This window comes from Dasypus novemcinctus, chromosome 2 (assembly GCF_030445035.2).
Source record: "Dasypus novemcinctus isolate mDasNov1 chromosome 2, mDasNov1.1.hap2, whole genome shotgun sequence".
NCBI lineage: Eukaryota > Metazoa > Chordata > Mammalia > Cingulata > Dasypodidae > Dasypus > Dasypus novemcinctus.
The window spans coordinates 139,753,186-139,778,502 of NC_080674.1; the positions used below are offsets into that span (position 1 = coordinate 139,753,186).

General features: G+C 42.9%; 1 protein-coding gene and 1 pseudogene across 4 annotated transcripts in view; both read left to right on the plus strand.

The window, feature by feature from the left end:
• The window catches only part of RAD50 (RAD50 double strand break repair protein), a 253,493-nt gene that overhangs the window by 86,401 nt on the left and 141,775 nt on the right, over positions 1-25,317 (plus strand). The gene's annotated exons all lie outside the window — the stretch shown is intronic.
• LOC101445295 (transaldolase-like) lies at positions 917-23,043 on the plus strand (annotated as a pseudogene).

The following is a 25,317-nucleotide window of genomic DNA, read 5'->3' on the forward strand; positions in this document are numbered from 1 at the left end:
AGCTTGCAAAGTTCTTTGTAAACTCCCCCTCCCTCGCTCCCTCCCTTCTCCCCCGCCCACCCCCAGTCTGGCAGACGCTAGGCGCACAGAAATGGCGCCCTCCTAAAAGTTGCTGCAGAGGAAGGCTGCGTTGCGTCCCTCCGTTGGGACGCTCCGCCATCCACTGCAGCCGGAGAGACCTGGGTCTGACTGGCAGCCTTCCCGTGGGAGGCGCTGGGAGTGGTGAGCTGCTGGGGGGACGATGCCTGTTGGGGTCCGCGCAGGGACCCGGCTAGCACAAACACCCACGCCTCCCCACCCCACCTCTCCCCACCTCGGGCCCACCAGGTGGGGGTACGGGTCGGCCGAGCGGGGTGGGGGGGGGGGCGGGGAGCTCCCGCCCTGCCCTCCAGTTCGGATCAGCCCCTAGCACAGCACAGGCTCCAGGCCGTGCACGGGGTTCCGTGGGATTGTGCCGGAGGGGCGGGTCCTGGGTTTCGGTTTCTTGCAAACGAGGCTGTGACAGGGAAATCGAGGAGTTTCCGGGAACGCGAGCAGAGCCTGGAGAGCCGAGGCCTGCAGCGACGGAGGGCGGGGACGGACGGAGGGCGGGGAACGGGCGAGCATCCAGGGTCGTGGGCCACTGGCCGGCTGGAAGTTCCTGCAGGAGCCGGGGAAAACCAGCTCCGGAAAAGCCCCGCCTGAATGCACCTGCCCCCAGTCCCCTCCCAGGCTGGCGGGGTTATCATAGGACGGGCGGGATGGGGGAGGATGATGGACAGACGCACGGGGGTGGCCACGTATGGGGGAGGGCAAGTTCCACGCTGGGGGGGGGGGGGGGAGACTGCGTGTAGCAACATGGGGTCTGGAAACAGGAGTGATGATGCTCCTCTCAAACAGCTGAGGTCCCCACCTGTGGCGGCCATTGTCATATCCCCGTTTTATTGTCTTCATAACTCTCAGTGTCCCTGAGATTATCTCCTTTGTGTGTTTTAACTTACTTATTGTAGGATTCCTCTACAGGAGTTTGAATCCTGTGAGGGTGCAGACCTGACCATCTAGTTCAGCCTGCTGTGTCCCCAGGGCCTTGAACTGGGACTGGCCACAAGGAGGGGCTCAGTTAGGGTTTTGTGAATGAGAGAAGGAATGGAGTGAGTTAGAGACATCTGGGGCGAGCCTTGTGGCATTTTGACCTGTGCCCAGGGGATCTCTGGGCCCAGCTTCTCTGGCCACCCAGCCCAGTCGGCTCCTACTGACTGAAGGAAGCCCCACTCTGTGGGAGAGGGCTCGGTCTCTTTGGTGATGGGGCGGGGGTTCCCCTGTGGCTCCCTGAGAACAGCCCTCTAGATGGGGTGGTTGGGCAGCAAGCAGGTTGTAGTCATCACCGAGGAATGCTGGCCCTGGAGGTCAGCCACTTCCTTCCCTCCCCAGGCCTTGGAGCTCAGGCCAGGGGTGACTGTGGGTTGGGCCTGGACCGGAGCCAGACAGGCAAGGAGTTCAGAATGAGAAGGCAGTGCCCATGTCCCTCCCTGACCTCTTCAGCCCAAAGCAGTACCTAGGATCGGGATAGGCAGTGTCACCTGCAAGCCTGTCTCTCCTAAATCTTGCCTTCAAGACCCCCACGTCCATGGTAGGGGTCTCCTTCCATATAGCCCTGGGACTGTGGCATTTAGAAAGGCATAAATCAAACTAAACAGAGCTCCTGCAGGCTGGAAGAGCTGGACCTTGTGTACTGGAGCTGGGGCTGGGTGGGTAGCAATGGTAGCCACTCTGGAGGTAGTCCAGCTAGTCTGTGGGGGCACAGGCAGGCAGAGACTCTAGCGTCCCTTGTCCAGGCCAGCATTGATTTCCTTTGTCCCAGGCTCAGGATAAGGGTGGCTGGCCTGGGAGGGGGCCAGGGAAACTCCAAATGCTGCAAGAGTAGGGCTCGTGCTGTGAGCACAGCCCCTGGTGATTCTGGTGACTCAGCCTGGGAATCCCGACTCCTGGGGCTGCACTGAAAATTGAGGCTTAGGATGGGGGGCAGGGGGAGTTGAGGGTACCCTGAAGAGCCTAAAGCAACCATGGCAGCAGTTTCCTGAGGCCCCTGACCAAATGGGGCATTGTCCCTTCCTTCTATGGCCCACGGCTGGACCACTGATGCTGATCCTCTGCTTAGTCCGAAGAGTATCTTGAGGCAGGGAACACAACCCCGATCTGAGTCCTCAAATCCTAGCCCTCAGAGTGTCTGTGTTTGGCTCCATTTGAGGTCATATCTCAGAAAGCAGATGTAGCTCAAGCTAGAAAATACCACCGGGAATCTGTTTTTAGTAGCTAGAACTTGGCAAGTGCTGAGATATAGGTACATTCACAGAAGGAAAGCAGGACAAGGGGCAGGAGAAGAACGGAGTGGCCCAGAAGGTACTCTGTCTTGTTCATGCTATAGCCTTAGGCCCCAGGCTAGACTGAGCACAGAGCAGGCACTGTATGAACCAGGGTAGCATGGGTGGATGGATGGTGGGTTCAGGTTCTCTCACCAGTAGGCAGTTTCCCTAAATTGCTTTTGGCAGCAAGACAGTTTCCAAAGAAACTCTTGGATGCCCCAAAGGGAGGGAGGGATGTGTCGTCCCTAAACAGCACTATGGTCATTTATATCTGATTCTTTCCCTCCAAGGGGACTGCTCCTCCATTGTCCCTTTTCCCTAATTACATATATGGTCCCTCTAAGTTCTGCAGAGAGATTGAAAGCACAGTGGCAAGGGCCACCCAGCCACAGAATGAGGGGAAGGGGCCGTCAACATCAGTTAGATGTTCCCCCCCTATCCTGGAAGGCAGGTCCGCAAAGGATCTCAATTTAGGTAGGACCTCAGCCAGGTGAGAGAAGTGTTAGTCCTTTCTCTGCATGAGTAAGTTCTCAGGAAATGGTCTGTTGACTGTCTGCTTGACTCAGTTGCTAGAGGTGTGAAGGTCCAGCAGAGATGGTCTGGGAGAAAGCATTGAAGCCTCCGGCCTGGCAAGTGGCAAACCACAGTGACTACGTCACCATTCAGACAACCAATGTGAAGTACTGCACTGGGAGTGCTTGAGAGCTCCAGGTCTGTGTGACAGTTAGAATTTGGTGAATCCCAAAAAGAAAAAGGTGATTTTGAAAATACATTCCTGTGGGTGTGAGACCCTTTTGGTTGGACTAAGTTTGTGAAGCATGACTCACGTTGAGTCTCTGCCCTCTTGCTTGGTCTTATATAAAAGGAGACACAGACACAGAGAAAGGAAGCCACCTTTTTTTTTTTTAAGATCTATTTTTTATTTATTTCCCTACTCCTTGTGGCTTTTCTTTGCTGTCTGCATTCTGTCCATTCGCTGCACGTTCTTCTGTGTCTGCTTGTCTCCCTTTGTTGCATCCTCTTGCTGCGCCAGCTCTCCACAGGCGCAGGCCGTCAGCTCTCCGCGGGTGCCGGCCATCAGCTCCCCGCAGGCGTGGGCCAGCTTACCTTCACAAGGAGGCCCTGGGACGCGAACCCAGGGCCTCCCACATGGTAGACGGGAGCCCAATCGTTTGAGCCACAGCCACTTCCCAGAAACCACTATTTTGACCCTGCTATGTGAGAGAGGGCCTAAGGATCACTAGCAGCCAAAGCTTAAGCACGAAACCCTCAAGAGGCTGGTCCCACGGAGCAGCTCAAGAGAAGAGGAGCCCTGCCATATACCTGATTACCATGTGGCAGGATGCCAGGATTACCAGTAGCTGTCTTTGTTGAGAAAGCATCTCTGATGGGGCTTTTTTTTTTAAAAAAAAAGATTTATTTATTTCTCTCCCCTTCCCCCCCCCTACCCCCCATCCTGATTGTCTGTTCACTGTGTCTATTTGCTGCGGGTCTTCTTCTTTGTCCACCTCTGTTGTTGTCAGCGGCACAGGAATCTGTGTTTCTTATTGTTGCATCATCTTGTTGTGTCAGCTCTCCGTGTGTGCGGCGCCATTCTTGGGCAGGCTGAACTTTCTTTCTCTTTTGCTCTGGGCGGCTCCCTTATTGGGCGCACTCCTTGCGCGTGGAGCTCCCCTATACGGGGACACCCCTGTGTGGCAGGGCACTCCTTGAGCGCATCAGCACTGCGCATGGGCCAGCTCCACACGGGTCAAGGAGGCCCGGGGTTTGAACCGCGGACCTCCCATGTGGTAGACGGACGCCCTAACCACGGGGCCAAGTCCGCTTCTGATGGTGCTTTGATTTGGACATTTCACAGCCTCGGAACTATAAACTTTTACCCTAAATAAAATCCCTATTATAGAAGTCAACCCATTTCAAGTACTTTGCATCAGCAGCCTTTTGGCAAACTAAGATAGTTTGTATTTGGGGGCAAAATCGACCAAGATGCTCTGGGAGAAGAGGTATAGGAGGCTTCTAGTGACTGGTCACCAGGAAACAAAAGCCATTCTCCCTTCCTTGAAAACATTCATGAATATTGGGGAAGGCTTCCCACAGCTTCATGGGCTGGAGTGTATTACTTTGTTTTTAGTGGAGAAGGTGACTCCAGAAGACTGAAGACATAGGGACATCTGATGGTCATGGAATGTTGCTCTGCTGTGGGTCTGTGCTGGTCCTGCTGGGGGATTTAGAAATGAGCAGGCCACGGTCCCTACCACTGACCTGCCTGTGAGCTTCCGAGGGCAGAGAATGTTTGTCTCTGCTACTTCTCCAGTGCCCAGCACACTGCTTGCAGGCAGTAGGCACTTCGTAAGAGTGATGTGTTTGTAGAATGACAGATGTGTGTTATACCTGGAGTATGAGGCAAATGAGCAGAGATACTGGGGGTGGGGGGGCAGGAGGAGTTTATCTCAGCCAGTGTTCACAGAAGGCTTCTCTGAGGAGGTGGCAGTTCAGCAGGACCTTAAAGGATGAGCCAAAACTGTAACAGGTAGAAGGGGAGGGCGCATTCCAGGATGCAGAACAGCCCAAGGAAAGGCCTAGAGGCTCTGGAGTTCAGGACAGATCCTACTTGGGGTGTGGCCTGGGGTGGCTGCCCCAGGAGCTGGACAGTGAGGCCACACCGTGAAGAACCTGGAAGGCAGGGCTCAGGAGGCTGGGCTTTATCCTGGCAGGTAGGATGCTCCTCAGGACAGGACCAGTGTTTCCTCCCATTCTGGATCCAAGGCCAGGCCAGGGTCTGAACTTCAGAAAACGTTTTGTGATTGCCATGGAGGATGAAGGGTTTGCACACCAGGGAGGGGTTGGGATGGGACAGCCTCCCAGGATGCAAAATACTTGCACCCCGTGAAAGTGAATGCCTCCTTACATTTTACATCTCACTTGCCCACTCCTAACCTGGAACCCTGCAGCACACTAGAGGTAGGGGATAGGAAGTGGCTCACGTGATGCCAGTGGATTAGGGCTGTGGCCACAGGGGTTGGAGAGGGGTAGGCCTACTTGAGATCAGAATCAGAGGACAGGATGTGGAAATATCCAGATGTGGGATGGGCTGTAGTAGGGCCCTTTTAAGGCCCTCCTTGGGTTCCCTATTCTGGAAAAGTGCAGGGAGACTTTCACTCTGCATATATGACCACAGCCAGGGCCACGGCAAGAGCAAGCAGGGCCAGACCTGAGGTCTTGGCTTCTGCCCTGGCTTATAAGTCTGGGGAGCCAAGGGCATTGAGCTAAAGACAGAAGGTGAAAAGGTCACAGTCTGTCCTGGGAACACCCCCAGTCACTGGTGACCACTGCTAGAGCCAGAATCAATGTACCAAGACAGCTGGACTCTGTCCTTTGGACCCTGGTGTGTGAGAACACAGTGCCCAGGGAAGGGTGGATAAGGGTGCTCCCTCTGCTGGATGGGGTGTGTCTATCAGTCCTTCATCCTTCTGCTGTACAGTTGGATCAGAGTCCAGCCCCAGATCCATCTATGTTCCCAGGAGATTATGGCTTGGCTTCCCCACCCCAGACCCCAGGCAGTTCTGCCCCCAAGGCAGCTGTGCCCCCTGCTGACCAACAGTGAGACACCTCCTGTTTCCCCTCCTCTTGGAGGAGGGAGTATAGGAGCTAGGGGATAGAAGGGCAATCCTGGAGGAAGGGATGGGTGCAGGAGTTGAGGAAAGATGGACTTTGGCTGAGGTAGACAGGCAAGTGCCACCTGGTAAACAGAGAACCTGTTTCCTGGTCAGTAACCTTTGAGTCGGCACCAGAGAGTCAGGGGCCCAAACAAAGGCAGAAAGGGGGTCTTCTAAAGTGACTGCTGAGGGAAGCACAGCCCTAGAAGTCCTGTATCCCAGGCCAAGACTCATATCAGGTAGGCTCAGGAGCCCCGCCTCAGATTCCCCCAAGTGAGCCACCTAGGCCCCACAAAGAATTTAGCCTGGAACTGAGGGCTGGGAGCTAGACCTGCGAGGCAGCAGTGCCACAGGAGCTTCTAAAGAAATGAAGTGGGGAGCGGGTGTAGCTCAGTGGTTGAGTGTCTGCTTCCCATATACAAGGTCCCAGGTTCAGTGCCCGGTACCTCCTTGGAAAAAAAAAAAAAAGCAAGAAAAAGAAGTCTCCCCACCCCACCCCCCAGGATTCCTGCCCCAGCTATCCAATCCAGGCTGGTAATGGGACATGTCAAGAGGACAAAATCAGAGACGGTTCATGAGTGGTTGCCTAGCTGCTCAGACTCAAACCTGGTCTGGACTGACGCTCCTCCTGAACTCTGGGTCAGTGCCACAGTGCACGAATGCTGGGTAAAGGCCCAGTAGACAGAGGAGGGAGGAGACCCAATGTGTGCCGCCTTGGGCCCCTCATGTTGGAGGCAGGAAGTCCATGCAGACATAGCCACAAGCAGGGCCACATCCTGGGCAACCTTCTCAGAAAAGTTTCTGCCACACAAAAAAAGAGGGTGACCTTCCACAGCAAGCCCTGCCCACCCATGGCCCTGGAGTCTGGAGTCCCCACCTCATCTGCCCCTGAGTACCTGGACAGGGGTCATGACTCCAAGGAAACTTCTCTCCTAGGCAGTGACAGTGTAGATGTGGTAGATGCCATGTTCTATAGGACTGAGAGAGGGCCTAGCGTTCAAGGAAGCAGCTCCTCACCATGTCTTAGGTGTGACCTTAGTAGTCATCGTGATTCACCAAGTCACTGTAAGCGCCTCACAGAGCCTTCTCAGATCAGTTACCTACCAGGTTCTCAGGGAGACATGAAGCCTTTGGGAGAGTCCATGCAGAGAAAAAAAAATGACTTGAGCTGGCCTGCTGCAACTAACCACACACCCAGATGCCATACTCAGCCAGCAGACCTGATGCCACATGGTCTGGGAGAGGGTAGGAGCCATGGGAAGAACAAGCTGTCACCCAGGAGAGTTTGTGGGAGGCCTGACCCACCATGCTGAGGGTTGTAAGATATAAATCAACTTCAGATACAATGAAGTACAGCTGAGTAAACAATAGAAAAGATCAAAAACGTCTGACTTCCTTTTACAGGCAGGCCTTGTGAAGGCTTTGGGCTATACCTGCCAACAGCATCATTGCCTCGTGTGCATTCTTCATGGGCTTGATGCCCCAGCAGCCAAGGGCTCTTGGGTAGCAGCCTCTGCCAGGGCCAGGGATATGGCAGCTCTGTCATTAAGCTCCCATGGCACTTCAGGAAGAATTGACCTTCTCTTTTAAGCTTTTCTTCAAATTCACTCGTCTTTTTCTTGCATACGTTTTTTTTTTCCCTCTCCCTTTTCTAGCCCAGAGATCCTTATTGACTATTGGTACCATGGGAATGGATTATTTAATAAATTCAGATTGCAAGCATATACTCTGTGCCCAGGTGCTAGACATAGAAGCTATAGGTGAAAACATTCAGCAGGAATTCTTTGAGCCCACATTATATGCCAAGCAGTGTTCTGGACACATGGATGGAAATGAAGAGGACAAAGTCTCTGCTGTGTGGAAGAAAACAGTTTGACAGTTCCTAAGATAGTTAAACATAGAATTACCATATGACTCAGCAATTCCACTTCTAGGTATATACCATAAAACTGAAAATCAGGGACTCAAACAAATATTTGTATACCACTGTTCATAGCAATATTATTCACAATAACCAAAAGGTAGAATCAACCCAAGTGTCCATCAACAGGTGAATGGATAAACAAAATGTGATATATTTACAATGGAATATTATCCAGTGCTAAAAAGGAATGAAGTTCTGATACATACTACAACTTAGGGTGAACCTTGAAGACATCATGTTGAGTGAAATAAGCCAGACACAAAAGAACAAATATTGTATGATTTCACTTATATGAAATGCCTAGAATGAACAGTTCATGGAGACAATATATAGAGAACAGGTTACCAGGGGCTTGTCCCTTTTTTCCCCAACCATTATTATCCCAGAAATTTCATAAAGAAAAAAATTAAAAGATGGAAAAAGATATACCATATAAAAACTAATCAGAAGAAATCTGGGTTAATTTCAGGCAAGTAGTCTCTAAAACAAGGAAAATTACCAGGAACATTATGTAATGATAAAAAGGTCAATGCACAAAGAAGACATAACAGTCGTAAACATGTACGAATCTTACAAAAGAGCTTCTACATACATGCGGCAAAAAAAAAAATGGCAAAAAAAAAAGGAAGAAAGAATAGGAAATCTACGACTATACTTGAGAGAAGTCAGTCATTTCGGTATTCGATAGAACCAAAAGATAGCAATCAGGAAGCATACAGAAGAACTGAACAACACCTTAACCACCTGGATCTATGGATAGCTGTAGAACACTCCACTCAGAACAGTCTTCTCAAGTTTACATGGAACATTTACCAAGATGAACTGTATCCTGGTTCATAAAAACTAATCTGAACAAACTTAAAATAACTGAAATATAATAAAATATGTTACCTGACTATTGAATTAACTAGAAATCATTAACAAAATGTTAACGGCAAAATCTGTGAACACTGGAAAACTATACAACACACTTCTAAATATTCCATGCATAAAAGAGAAAGTCTGAAGGACGTTTAGAAAATACTTTGAATGGAACTAAAATAAAATTTCACACATTCAAATTTGTGGAATGAAACTAAAGCAGTGCCAAAAGGGAAATTTATAACATTAAGTCCTTATATTATAACACAAGCAAGGTCTTAAGTCAATAAGTTAAACCTTCACCCTAAGAAACCAAAAAAGAAGAGCAAAATCAACCCAAAGTAAATGGAAGAAAATAATGAAGAGCAGAAATCAGTAAAGTTGAGAGCAGAAAAACAAATAGAGAAAATCAATGAGACAAAAAGCTTGTTCTTTGAAAAGCTTAAGAAAAAAAAAGTCAAAGAAAAAAAGACAACAAATTACTAAAATCAGGAATAAATGGTAATTTTACTACAGACCTCACAGACTTTAAAAGAACAATGAGGGATTTTGACAAGCCCACTTTACTGGGACAAAACAGTCTCTCCAACAAATGGTGCTGGGAGAACTGGATATCCATAACCAAAAGAATAGAAGAGGATCCTTGTCTCACTCCCTATACAAGAATCAATGCAAAATGCAGCAAAGACCCAAACATATAAGCCAAGACCATAAAACTCCCCCAAGATACTGTTGTAAGGAAACAGCTTCAAGATCTTGTGGTCTGTGGGGGTCTCTTAAAGCAGTGACACAAGCAGACATCTGCACATCAATGATCATAGTGACATTACTCATAATTGCCAAAAGATGGAAACAACCCAGGTGTCCATCAGTTGAAGAATGGATAAACAAATTGTGGTATATACATACAATGGAATATTAAGTAACTATAAGAGGAAATGAGGTCATGACGCATATGACAACATGGATGAACCTGGAGGAAATTATGTAAAGTGAAACAAGCCAGATGCAAAAGGACAAATACTGTATGATTTTGTTATTATGAACTGACTATATTGAGCAAACTCATGGAGTTAATAACTAGAATATAGGTCACCAGAAAATAGAATGAGGTTAGAAAATGGAAAACTGAGGTTTAATCTGCACAGAACTAGTGAAAGCATTGTTCATAAGTCTTTGGAAATGAGTAGAAATGGTCAAAGTACATCATAGTGTTTTTAACTAGAAGTGCTAATATATGGATGATAGTGGTTGAAAGTGTGTATTATATTAGTCAGCCAAAGGGGCGCTGATGCAAAATACCAGAAATCAGTTGGTTTTTATAAAGGATATTTATTTGGGGTAGAAGGTTACAGTTATCAGGCCATAAAGCACAAGTTACCTCCCTCACCAAAGTTTATTGCCACCTGTTGGAGCAAGATGGCTACCAATGTCTGGAAGGGTTCAGGCTTCTTGGGTTCCTTTCTTCCTGGGGCTTGCCTCTCTCTGGGCTCAGCCGCTCTGGTAGCTCCACAAGGTCAACTGTAGACTATTAGGCAAATGGCATGTTTCTCTTTCTGGGCCTTTTCTCTTTCCTCATGACCAAGCTCCTCTGTGTTCTTCTATGTGTTCACTTCCCGGGCTCCAGCTCAAAACTCCAACCTCCCTTCTCTGCCATGCAGTTTCTCTGTGAGTCCCCACCCACGAAGAGGACTCAACATCCTACTAACGTCCAATCAAAGCCTTAATCATTAATTAAGTAAAGGCAAAACCTCTGAGCCCAGTATACTCTAATATGCCCAGAGGAAAAGACCAGTTCACAAATATATTCCAGTATCTTTTTTTGGAATTCACAAATAATGCCAACTGCTACAAAAGGGAAGTCTAAGTTCTTATATATCACCAGAAAGAAGCTAAAAAAAGAAAATGGGACTGTATAGCATAGCAAATCTTCCTGTGAAAAATGAGCATGGGTAATATTGCATATAAAAGACTTTTTCTTTAAAACAAAACTCATGCATGTTAATGTTACAAGATATTAATATCAAGGTAATATTTGGGCAAAAATACAACCAAAGCAAACTATGGACAATAGTTTATAGTAATATATTAAAACCCTTCCATCAATGGTAAAAAAAAAAAAAAAAGGAAATATGCTAAGTGAAAGAAACTAGACAAAAGGTAATACATATTGTTTGACTCCATCTATGCAAAATAAAAATACAAATAAATTAAGAGAGACAAATAGAACAGCAGTTATGTATGGCAGGGGAAGGATACAGAGATTGAGCAGTGACTACTAAGGAGTACTTGTGGGTTTTTTTATATTTATTTTTGAAGTAATGAAAACACTCTAATATTGATTGAAGTGATGAATGCACTACTCTTTGATTGTACCAAATACCATTGATTGTACATTTTGGATGAATTGTATGCTTTATGAATATATATTTTAAAAATTGATTAAAAAACAAAACAAAAAATCTTTATATAAACTAAGAATGCTCTTACATTGAATCAGTTTTTGTTTATGTCCATAGATGCTATTTTTTCCAAGTATGTAGATACAGCTATGATCAATAAAATAAAAATTTAATTTAAGTATTAAAAAACAGTAGTGGGGAGCAGATGTGGCTCAAACAGTTGAGCCCCTGCCTCCCACATGGAGGTTCTGGGTTTGATTCCTGGTACCAGACAATGAGCAAAAACCACAAACAGACAATGAACAAAAACAAACAAACCAAAAAAAAACAACAAGCAGATAATGAGCAAAAAACCACAAACAAGCAGGGAGCAGATGTGGCTCAAGCAATTGAGTACCCACCTCCCACATGGGAAGTCCCAGGTTCAGTTCCCAGTGCCTCCTAAAGAAAAAAGACAAAAATAAAAACATAAAAGAAACAGACAATGAACAAAAAACAAAAAAAAAAAAACAGAAACAAAAATTAGCAGACAATGAGCACAAACAATGAACAAAAACAACAAACAAACCGATGAGGGAAACATTTCTGGGGGGAATATCACCTGAAAAAAATAATAATAATAATGGAACACTACAAACAACTCTACACCCAAGATTAAACAAATAACCTGAATAGTTCTATAACTATTAAAGAAATTTAATACATAGTTTAAAGTCTTCCAAAAAAGAAATCTCCAGGCCCAGATGGTTTTAATAGTGAATTAAACCAAATATTTAAAACAGAAGAGAGGGAACATTTTCCAACTCATTTTGTGAGGCCAGCATTACCTTGATAGAAAAAACTGATAAATACAAGAAAAGAAAACTGAAAACCAACATCCTTTATGAACATGAGGCAAAAATCCACAATAAAATATTAGTAAATTGATTCCAACAATATGTACAAAGAATAATACACCATAGCCAAATGGGATTTATTTCAGGAATGCAAGGCTGGCTCAATATTCAATCAGTGTAATATACTGTAGCATATTAATAGTTTAAGGAAGAAAAAAACACATGATTATATCAATTGGTGCAAAAAAACCATTTGTTAAAATTTAACATTCATTAATGTAAGAACTTATCAAACTAGAAATAGAAAGATCTTCTTCAACCTGAGAAAAACCCTACAGCTAAAAATCATACTTTATGGTAAAAGACTGAATATTTTCCCCCTACAATTGGAAACAAGGCAAGGATGTCTACTTTCACCACTCCTAATCCATATCATACTTAGATTCCTATCTAGCACAATAGGGGCAAGAAAAATAAATAAAATTCAGACAGTTTAGAAAGAAAGAAATAAAACTATCCCTTTTTGCAGATGACATGATTTCCTAAGTGGAAAATTCAAGGAATATACTAAAATACTCCAGAACTAATAAGTAAGTTAAGCAAAGTCACAGGATACAGGATCAAAACACAAAAATCAAGGCTATATCTATACACTAACAATAAATGACTAACTAAAAATGGAACATATATGTGTGTAAGTGTGTATTTGTGTATGTGTGTATATGTGTATAAAACATAAAACTTTTAAAAGAAAACATAGGAGAAAATCTTTGTGACTTGGGATTAGGTAAAGAGTTATAAGACATGACACCAAAAGTACAACCTATAAATTAAAAATTGGGCTTAACCAAAATTTAAATCTTTTACTTTACAGCTAGACACAAAAGAGCAAAGATATAGAAAACATAAGATTGCCAACCAAATTTACCTAACTGATATCTATAGAAAATTCAATTCAACAACAGTAAATATACATTCTTCTTAAGTGTTCATGGACCATCTACAGGAAAGACTGGATGTTAGGCCATAAACAAATATCAATAAATTTTAAAATATTGAAATTTTACAAAGTGTGTGCTCCAGCCACAATGGAATTAAATTTAAAATCAGCAGCAGAAGAAAGTTTCATAAATCCGCAGATATTTGGCAATTAAAAACATACTTCTGAATAACCAATTGGTCAAAGAAGTCACAAGGGAAATTAGTAAATATTTTGAGCTGAATGAAAATGAAAACATAACATAAAAATGAATAGGATGCAGCTAATGCAGTGCTTAGAGGAAAATTTATAGTTGAAATACCTACATTAGAAAAGATGAAAGACCACAAATCAACCTTCTCCTTAAAAACCTAGGAAAAAAAGAGCAAAGTTAGCTGAAGCAGAAGAAGAAAACAAAGATTAGAGTGGAAATCAATTAAATAAAAAACAGGAAAACTGAGGAAAAAGCAATAAACCACAGGTTGGTTCTTTGAAAAAATCAACAAGATTGACAAAATTTTAGACTGGCAGAGTAAACAGACCAAAAACACAAATTACCAACATCAGAAGTAAAAGAGGGCACATCACTAACTAACCTTATAGAAATTAAAAGTATAAGAATACTATGACCGGGAAGCAGACTTGGCCCAGTGGATATGGCATCCGTCTACCACATGCGAGGTTCACAGTTCAAACCCTAGGCCTCCTTGACCCATGTGGAGCTGGCCCACATGCAGTGCTGATGCCGCAAAGAGTGCCATGCCATGCAGGGTTTCCCCCACGTAGGGGAGCCCCACGCACAAGAGTGCACCCCGTAAGGAGAGTCGCCCAGCGCGAAAGAATGTGCAGCCTGCCCAGGAATGGTGCTGCACACACGGAGAGCTGACGCAGCAAGATGACACAACAAAAAAGAGTCACAGATTCCCGTGCCGCTGACAACAGAAGCAGGGAAAAAAAAAAAAAGAGAACACGCAGCAAATGAACAGAGAGAACTGACAACTGGGGTGGGGGGGAAGGGGAGAGAAATAAAATAAAAGAAATCTTAAAAAAAAAAAGAATACTATGACCAACTTTATGCTGAGATTAGACAACTTTGATGAAATAGAAAAATTCCTAGAAAGACACATTATTGAACTGTACTCAATAAGAAATCGACAACCTGAATAGCCTATAACAAGTAAGCAAATTGGATTAATAATTTAAAATCTTCCCACAAAAGATAGTCCATTACCATATGGTTTCACTGGTGAATTTTACTAAACATTTAAGGAAGAAATAGTACCAGTCCTTCACAAACTCTTCCAGAAAATAGCGGAGGAGAATATATTACCCATTCTGTGAGGCCAGTAGTACCTTGATATCAAAGCTTAGATAAAGACATGACAAGATGGGGCGGTGGACTTGGCCCAGTGGTTAGGGTGTCTACCACACGGGAGGTCCATGGTTCAAACCCTGGGCCTCCTTGACCCATGTGGAGCTGGCCCACACACAGTGCTGATGCGTGCAAGGAGTGCCCTGCCACTCAAGGGTGTCCCCCGCATAGGGGAGCCCCACGCGCAAGGAGTGCGCCCTGTAAGGAGAGTCACCCAATGCAAAAGAAAGTGCAGCCTGCCCAGGAATGGTACCACAAACACGGAGAGCTGACACAAGAAGATGACGCAACAAAAAGAAACACAGATTCCCGTGCCGCTGGCAACAACAGAAGCGGACGAAGAGGACGCAGCAAATAGACACAGAACAGACAACTGGGCGGGGGGGAGAAGGGGAGAGGAGAGAAATAAATAAATAAATAAATAAATAAATATTTTTTAAAAAGACGTCACAAGAAAATAAAACTACAGACCCATATCCTTAATGAAGAGACACAAAAATCCTCAACAAAATATTATCAAATTGAATCTAGCAACATATATAAAGGATTATACACCATGACCAAAGGGAATTTATCCCAGAAATTTAAGGCAATTGATCTGTTTTAGTTTGCTAAGCTGCTGAAAGCAGATACCATAAAGTGGGTTGGCTTTTAACAATGGGAATTAATTAGCTACAAGTTTTCAGTTTTTAGGTCATGAAAATGTCCAAATCAAGGCATCACCAGGCAATGCTCTCTCCCCAAAGACTGCCTGCCAGCTATCCTGGACTACTCTGTCATATGGCAAGGCACATAGAGGCGTCCACTAGTCTCTCCGTTCTTTCGTGTTTTGTTACTTTCAGCTTCCTGCTTTCATGACTTTCTCTCTTTGCCTGTATTTATCTGGTAAAAGGATTAAGACTTGCCTTGGGCGACACTTTACTGAAGTAAACTAATCAAAAGGTCCTACTTACAATAGGTTTACCTCAGGAATGGATTAGCTTTTCTGGGGTATATACAGCTCTAAAGCACCACAATATCATATTAAAGGAAAAGAATAAAGGACCAAAAATGGACAAATTATCTCAGTAGATGCAGATAAAAATATTTGACCAATCCAACACCCATTCATGATTGAAAGAAAGAAAAAAACTCTCAACAAACCAGAAATAGAAGGAAACTTCCTCACCTGGATAAAGAACATCTGTGAAAAACCTATAGCTAATGTCATATTACTGGTAAAAGACTGATAGTTTTCTGCCTAAGATTGGGATCAATGCCTAAGATTCTGTCACCACTTCTAATCAAGATTATACTGGAAGTTCTAGCCAGTGCATTGAAGCAAGAAAAAGAAGTAAAAGGCATATATATATTAGAAAAGAAGAAGTAAAATTGTCACAGATGATATAATCCTGTATATACAAAATCCTCAGAAACTCATACCCAAGAAACAATAAACAAGTTCAGCAAGTTTGCAAGATGCAAAATCAATAATCAAAATTAGTTATATTTCTATATACTAGTAATGCTATAAACTAGTAACCCCAAAAAGAAATTCAGAAAATTATTCATAATAGCATCAAAGAGAATAACATAGTAATTTTATCAAAAAGTTCCAGATTTGTATATCAAAAAGTATAAAATATTGATGAGGGGGGAGCAGATATGGCTCAAGCAGTTGTATGCCCACCTCCCACATGGGAGGTCCTGGGTTCAGTTCCCAGTGCTTCCTAAAAAAGATGAGCAGACACCACAACGAGAAGATACTTCAACAGCAGATGTTGGAACTAGCAGATGCTGCAGCCAGCAGAGGCCACAGCCAGCCAGACTCTGCAGCCAGTAGAAAATGCAGCAAGCAGATGATGTAGCCAGTAGGGAATGGATGTGGTTGGGACCCATCTCCCATGTAGGAGATTCCAGGTTCAGTTCCCCGTACCTCCTAGAGAAGACAAGCAGACAGATGAGAGACCCATCATAGGGGAAGGGGGTTTAAAACAGATAAATAAATAAATCTTTTAAAAATAAAATAAATATTGATGAGGGAAATTAAGTAAGACATAAATAAATGGCAGCCATTCCACGTTCATGGATTGGAAGACTAGATATTATTAAACTGGCAATTCTTTCCCAAATTCATCTATCAATTCAATGCAATCCCTATCAAAATCCAAGAAGGCTTTCTTTGTGGTGATTGACAAGCTGATCTTAAAATTCCTATGGAAAAGTGAGGGATCCAGAATAGCCAAAACATTCTTTAAAAAGTAGAAATAAAGTTGGAGGACTTATATTTACTAACTTAAAAACTTATATTTACCAATTTAAAGTGCTACAGTAATCAAGAGAATGTGGTACTGATATAAGGATATATCTATCATCTAATCTATATCATCTATCTATGGCTATAGATACATTGTCTATACAAGATCATTATCAAAGCAAGATCTGCACATCTATACAAGGTCTATCTATTGATGGAACAGAATTGAGAGTTCCATAATAAAACTTTACAATTATAGTCAATTTGTTTTCAACAAAATTGCCAAAGGCAATTCAATTGTATTTTCAATGATGGTGCTGGAAAAATTGGATATACAAATGCAAAAAGGAGAATACACACCCTTACCTCATACCATACACAAAATATTAACTAAAAAAATAGATCACAGACCTAAATGTAAGAGTCCCGTCATTTTTAGAAAAAAGCATCGAATATCTTTGTGGCCTTGGGTTAAGCAAAGATTACTTAGATACAACACCAAAAGCACAATCCTTAAATGAAAAAATTTACAAATTGGCCTTCAACAAAATTTGAAACTACTGCTTTTCAAAAGACACCATTAAGAAAATGAAAAGTCTAGCCAAAAGTGGGTGAAAATATTTGCAAATCCTATATTTGATAGAGGACTTAAATCTAAAATAAATAAAGAACTCTTAGAATAAGAATGAAAAACAATCCAATTTAAAAGTGGGCTATTGTGGGTGACGCTCCCCATGCCCTGCCATGTGGGGCTCCCGCGTGAAGCGCCAGAGATCGGAGTAGGCGCTGGAGCAGCTCAAGCCCTTCACCACCGTGGTGGCCAACATGGACGACTTCCAGGCCATCAGCACCTCCCAGGAAGCCACCACAAGCCCCTCACTGATCCTGGCTGCCGCTCAGATGCCTGCTTAGCAGGACCTGGTGGAGTAGGCCATGGCCTGCAGGAAGAAGCCGAGCGGATCACAAGAGGAACAGGTTAAGAATGCTGTTGAGGGAAGCGGACTAGGCCCAGTGGTTAGGGCATCCATCTAGCACATGGGAGGTCCCCGGTTCAAACCCCGGGCCTCCTTGACCCGTGTGGAGCTGGCCCATGTGCAGTGCTGATGCGCGCAAGGAGTGCCCTGCCACGCAGTGGTGTCCCCAGTGTAGGGGAGCCCCATGCGCAAGGAGTGCTGCCCGTAAGGAGAAAGTGCAGCCTGCCCAGGAATGGCGCCGCCCACACGGAGAGCTGACACAGTAAGATGACGCAACAAAAAGAAACACAGATTCCCGTGCAGCTGACAATAACAGAAGCGGACAAAGAAGACGCAGCAAGTAGACACAGAGAACTGACAACTGGGGCAGGAGGGGGGGAAGGGGAGATAAATAAATAAATAAATCTTAAAAAAAAAAAGAATGCTGTTGATATGCTTTACGTGTTGTTTGGAGCGGAAATACTGAAGAAGATGCCGGGTCGTGTGTCCACAGAAGTTGATGCCAGGCTCTCCTTTGACAAGGACGAGATGGTGGAGCGAGCCAGATGCCTCTACAGAGAGGCTGGAGTCGGCCAGGAGCAGATCCTCATCGCGCTGTCGTCAACGTGGGAAGGGATTCAGGCTGGGAAGGAGCTCGACAGCAGCACGGCAACCGCTGCAACATGACGCAGCTCTTCTCCTTCGCCCAGGCCCAGGCCTGTGCCGAGGCGGGCGTGATGCTCTTCTTCCTCTTTGTGGGGCGCATCCTGGCCTGGTATGTGGCGAGGACAGACAAGAAGGCCTGTGAGGCCCAGGAAGACCCGGGGCTGAAGAGCGTCACCAAAATCTACAACTACTGCAAGAAGTTCGGCTACAAGACCATCGTACTGGGCGCCTCTTCCCGCGACACGGGCGAAATCAAGGCGCTGGCGGGCTGCGACTTCCTCACCATCTCGCCCAGGCTCCCGGTGGAGGGCCTCGAGGCCAGCTCCAAGCTGACGCCGGCGCTCTCAGCCACTGCAGCCCAGGCCGGTGACCTGGAGAAAGTCCATCTGGACGAGAAGACCTTCCTCTGGCTGCACAGTGAGGACCAGACAGCCGTCGAGAAGTTCTCGGGTGGGATCCGCAAGTTTGCTGCGGACGCTGTGAAGCTGGAGCAGTTGCTGGAGGAACCGGTGTTCAGTGCGGGAAAGGGAAGTAGCGCCACAGGCGGCGTCGCCGACAGCATCGCTCCCGGAATTGAGTCTAATCGCACACACCTTGCAACGAACCTTGGTTTTTTTTTACTAGTTGAAAGAGGGATCAAAGATTTTTCTGATTTTAATACTGAAGCTTATTAGGATCCAGTAACTTAGTTTGATAGGAATATAAGGCATGTGAAAGGGAAAAGAAGACCCTAGATCAATGCCTAGCACAGAGTAGGTGTTAAAGAAATATTTTTGAATGCAATAAATGAATGAATAAATGAATACTGAAAAGAAAAAAAAAAGATTTTTCTGATTTTTATGTAAAATTTTGCCAAATGCATTAAAGCAGACACTTTCCTGGAAAAATAAATAAATAAAAGTGGGCTAAATATTTGAATAGTCATTTCACCAAAGAAGATAATGAGTGACCAAAATTTAAGTAACCCAGAGGAAGGCAGGAAAAAGCTAAAAAAAAATTGAAAAAATTTTTTGTTTGAGAACAAACAAAAAATAAATATGGCAGACTTGTCATAACATATCAATAAATACATTAAATGTAAATGATAAAAAATGACTATGGTCTTAAGGTAATGTCATTAGCCATTCAGGAAAAGCAAATTAAAACTGTGATGAGATACCACCGCAGACTATTAGAACATTTAAAATAAAAAATACTGGCCATACCAAGTGCTGGTGAGGAGATAGAATGTATGAAGCGCTCACACATCATAAATGAAATGCAAAATGTTACATTCACTTTGGAAAAGTACGTCAGTTTTTATAAAGGTAAACATATACTTACCATATGACCCAGCAATCCCACTCCTAGGTATTTACACGAGAGAAATAAAAACTTTTGTTCATACAAATACCAGTATACATAAATGCTCTTAGCTCTATTCACTATTGCCCAAAACTAGAAGCAACCCAAATATCACTCAATGAGTGAATGGATAAACAAACTGTAATATAGCCATTCAATGGAATACTACTCAGCAGAAGAGTAACAACACACAATAGTTTGGATGAATTTCAAAAGCATTATGCTGAATGAAAGAAGCCAGTCTCAAAAGGCTGTCTATTGTGTGATTCCATTTATATGACATTCTTGGAAGGACAAAACTAAATTGATGGAGAACAGTGGTTGCTGGGGGTTCAGGGTGAAGGGGGGGGGGTAGGACTAAAGGGATAGCACTAGGGATTTTGGGGGGATTTTGGGGGACAATAGAGCTCTTCTCTATCCTGCTTCTCATGGTAGTTACACAAATCTATACCAGTATTAAAATTCAAAGAACTATTCACCAAAAAGTTAACATTTTATATGTTAATATAAAAGAAAGAAAGAAAAAACTTAATATGTGCAACAATGTGGGTAAATCTCAAAGTAACGATGCTGAGTGAAAGAAGCCAGACTGTTTATGATTCCATTTGTGTAAAATCCTAGAAACTGTAAACTAATTTATAGTGACAGAAAACAGATCTGTGTGCTTGGGAATAAGCAGTGTAGAAGAGGAAGATTTTGGAGGTGATTGATGTGTTTACTCTCTTGATTGTGGTGTGGGTTTCACAGGTGTATACATATTCTAAACTAAAAATTGTGCACTTTTTGTCCAGGTTATTGTATGTTATTTATACCTCTGTAAAGTTGTTAAATAAAATAAAGGAGAACAGGAACCAGTGACAAGAAAACTGTCAGTTTTGTAACCCAGAGTTATAGGAACAGGACCAGTGAGAGGCCAAAGCAGAAACATTCCCTCCCATCCCATTCCATCCCACTCAACACAGACATCCCCCAGTGGTTGGTTACAGCTGCTGTTTATTTTTAATTCCATAGTTGGAGTCACAGAAAACAGAACTAGCTCATCATAGAGCCAAGCATTTGGGGAAATTTTGCTTTTTTCAGAATGCTCTCCCAGCATTTGTTTTTTCTCCTTTATTATATAAATTGTAGGTTTCCAAAAAAATCACGTATAAAATAAAGGATTCCCATACACCACCTCACCACCAATACCTTGCATTAGAGTGGAACATTTGTTACAGTTGACAATAACTTTTTTATAATTGTACTAAGTCCATGGTTTAACTGTAATTCCAATGATTTTTAAAAAATTGGTTACCATATATACAATCTAACACTTCCCCTATTAATTATATTCAGATATTTATTTCAGTGCTGTTAACTGCATTCACAATGTTGTGCTACCATCACCATCATCCACTACCAAAATGTTTCCATCATTCTAAATAGGAACCCTAATTTTTTCAAATCAGTGAGATCATACAATATTTGTCCTTTTGTGTCTGGCTTATTTCACTCAACATGGTATCTTCAAGGTTCATCCATGTCATCTCATGTATCAGGACTTCATTCCTTTTCACAGCTGAATAATATTCTGTTGTATGTTTTTCCACATTTTATTTTCCATTCATCAGTTAATGGACACTTGGGTTGCTTCCATCTTTTGGCAATTGTGAGTAATGCTGCTATGAACATCAGTGTGCAAATACCTGTTCAAGTTCCTGCTTTCAATTATTTTGGGTATATACCTCGTAGTGGGATTGCCAGGTCATATGGTAATTCGATACTTAGCTTTCTTTTTTTTTAAATTTAAATTTTATTTTATTTATGTATTTAATCCCCCACTTGCAGCTTGTTCCTTTCTTTTTTTTTTTAAAGATATATTTTGTTTTTTTGTTTTGTTTTGTTTTTTAAAGATTTATTTATTTATTTAATTTCCCCCTCTCCCCTGGTTGTCTGTTCTTGGTGTCTATTTGCTGCGTCTTGTTTCTTTGTCTGCTTCTGTTGTCGTCAGCGGCACGGGAAGTGTGGGTGGCGCCATTCCTGGGCAGGCTGCTCTCTCTTTTCACGCTGGGCACTTTCCTCACGGGCGCATTCCTTGCACGTGGGACACCCTTGCGTGGCACGGCACTCCCTGCGCACATCAGCACTGCGCATGGCCAGCTCCACACGGGTCAAGGAGGCCCGGGGTTTGAACCGCGGACCTCCCATATGGTAGACGGACGCCCTAACCACTGGGCCAAAGTTCGTTTCCCGCTTGTTCCTTTCTTTGCTGTCTCTTCTCTGTGTCCATTTGCTGCACTTTTTTTTTTCTTCTGTATCTGCTTGTCTCCATTTGAGTCATCTTGCTGCGCCAGCTCTCCATGGCACACGGGCCATCAGCTCTCCATGGTGCAGGGGCCAGCTTGTCTTCACAAGGAGGCCCTGGGACATGAACCCAGGGCTTCCCATATGGTAGATGGGAGCCCAACTGATTGAGCCACAGCTGCTTCCCTATACTTAGCTTTCTGAGGAACCACCAAACCATCTTCCACAGTGGCTGCACCATTTTACATTGCAGCCAGCAATCAAAGAGTGTTCCTATTTCTCCAAATCCTCTTTAACACTTGTCTTTTTTTTAATAGCAGTCATTCTAGTGGTTGTGAAATGATATCTCAGTGTGGTTTTGATTTGCATTTGCCTTGATGGCTTATAAGGTTGAGCATCTTTTCATGTGCTTTCTTACCATTTGTGCATCTTCTTTGGAGAGATGTCCAAGTCTTTTGCCCTTTTTTTCTTCTTTTTTTCAGGTACCAGGGGCCAAGGAATGAACCTGGGACCTTGAATGGGGGAAGCAAACGCTCAGCCACTGAGCCATATCCACTACTATTTTGCCCATTTTTAAACTCTGTTGTCTTTTTGTTGTTAAAAGTTGAAGGATTTCTTTATATTTCCTGGGTATTAATCCTTTATCAGATATGTGGTTTCCAAATATTTTCTCCCATGTGTAGGTTGCATTTTTTACTTTCATGATAGAGTCATTTGAGGAACAATTTTCTTTTATTTTGATGAGGTCCAATTTATCTATTTTTTCTTTTGTTGCTTGAGCTTTGGCTGTAAAGTCTAAGAAACCCATTGCATAACCCAATTTCCTGAAGGTGCTTGCCTATGTCTTCTAGAAGTTTGATGGTTCTAGCTCTTACAGTTAAGTCTTTGATCCATTTTGAGTTGGTTTTTATATATATGGTGAGGTAGGGGTCCTCCTATTTTTTTTTTCAGGTTTTAAAAAATTTTTTATTGAAGTATATCATTCACACATGAACATACATAAACAATAAGTGTATAGTAAAAGTTGTGAACTTATAAAACAAACATACATAACATCATACAGAGGTCCGATACATCAACCCACTGCCAACACCTTGCATTGTTGTGAAACATTTGTTACAAATTATGAAAGAATATCATCAAAATCTTACTACTAACTATAGTCCATATCTTCTATTTGGTGTGTTTCCCCCCCAACCCACCCTTTTATTATTTTTTAATATATTTTTATTACAGAAGTTGTGAATTTACAAAACAATCATGCACATGTGTAGAATTCCCATACAACACCCCTTCATCAGCATACCATACCATGGTGGAATATTTGTTACAGATTATGAGATAATATCATCAGACTATTACCACCAACCATGGTCCATAGAGTTAATTAGGCACACTTTTTCCATACCCCTCACTATCAACACAGTACATCTTGGCAAAGATGTGTGAATATTACTATTGCTGTTAACCACAGTCCATAGGGCACACCAGTTGTATTTTTTCCATGCTTCTCCACATTCTCACCATCCTGCAATAGTGACATACATCTGCTCTAGTTCACAAAGGACAACTCTTGCATTTGTTCCATCAACCACAATTCTCATTCACCTCTGGGTTCACTGTGTTATTCAGTCCCTAGATTATTCTCTAGCTTTCTTCCAAATGACATTTACATTCCTGGACTACCCTTTCCAGCCACATTCCCATTATAAACCAGCTGCTACTCACTATATGGTGTTACCATCAACTCTATCCATTTCCACACTTTTACAGTAAAGTTAATTAAAATTTCTACATACATTAAGCATCAGTAGTCCTTCTCAGCCCTCCTCTTATCTCCTTTAGAATCCACCACCTACCACCAGGTCTCAAAGTTGTTTTCCTACATTTTCTTCTAGAAGCTTTATGTGTCTTGCTTTTATATTTAGGTCTTTAATCTATATTGAGTTAATTTTTGTATAAGGTGTGAGATAGGGATCCTCTTTTCTTCTTTTGGCTATGGATATACAGGTCACCCAGCACCATTGATTGGATAGACTGTTCTGCCAAAGCTGGGTGGGTTTGACAGGCTTGTCAAAATCACTTGACCATAGATGTGAGGGTCTGTTTCTGAACCATAAATTCGGTTCTATTGGTCTATATGTCTGTCTTTATGTCTTTAAACCAGCTGTTTTTACCACTGTAACTAAGTAATATGATTTAAAGTCCAGAATGAGTCCTCCAACTTTGCTTTTCCTTTTTAAGATGTTTCTGGCTATTCAAGACCCCTTACCCTTCCAAATAAATTTGATAATTGTCTTTTCCATTTGTTTAAAAAATGCTGTTGGAATTTTTATCAGGATTGCATTCAATCTGTATATCAATTTGGGTAGATGATAATGATATTTAGTCTTCCAATCTGTGAGCATGGAATGTTCTCACAATTTATTTAGGCCCTTTTTGATTTCTTGTAACAGTGCACTGTAGTTTTCTGAATACAAGTGCTTTACATCATTGGTTAAGTTTATTCCTAAATATTTGATTCTTTTAGTTGCTATTGTAAATGGACTTTTTTCCCTGACTTCAGATTGCACATTACTAGTGTCTTTTAAAGTCTATTTCATCTGATACAAGTGTACCTACTGCAGCTTTTTTGTTGTTGTTGTTACTGCATGCATGGAATATCTTTTTCCAGCCTTTCACTTTCAATCTATTAGAATCCTTGGGTCTAAGATGAGTCTCTTACAGACAGCATATAGGTGGCCTGTATTTTCTTATCCATTCTTCCAGTCTGTGTCTTTTGATTGGAGAGTTTAATTCATTAACATTCTATGTTATTATTGTAAAGGCAGTTCTTATTTCACCCATTTTAACCTTTGGGTTTTATTTGTCATATTTTATTTTCAACACGCTTTTGACACTTTGTTACTTTTACTGATACACTCTTCATTTCTAGAGTCTCTTCCAAGCCTCTCCTGTCTTTTCTTTTCAGACTGTAGCACATCCTTTAGAGTTTCCTGCAAAGCTGTTCTCTTTGTTATCAACTATCTCAGTTTTCATTTATCTGTGAATATTCTAAAAATTGCCCTCATTTTTGAAAGACAGTCTTGCGTATATAAGATTCTTGAAGTTTTTTTCTTGCAGTATCTTAAATGTATTATACCACTACCTTCTTGCCTCCATGGTTTCTGATGAGAAATCGACACTTAACCTTATTGGGTGTCCCTTGTATATTATTCATTGTATTTCTCTTGCTGCCCTCGGAATTCTCTCTTTGTCTTTGGCATTTGACATTCTGATAATTATGCATCTTAGAGTTGGTCTATTCAGATTTATTCGAATGGAAGCACATTGGGAAACGGACTTTGGCCCAGTGGTTAGGGCGTCCGTCTACCACATGGGAGGTCCGCGGTTCAAGCCCCGGGCCTCCTTGACCCGTGTGGAGCTGGCCCACGCACAGTGCTGATGCACGCAGGGAGTGCCG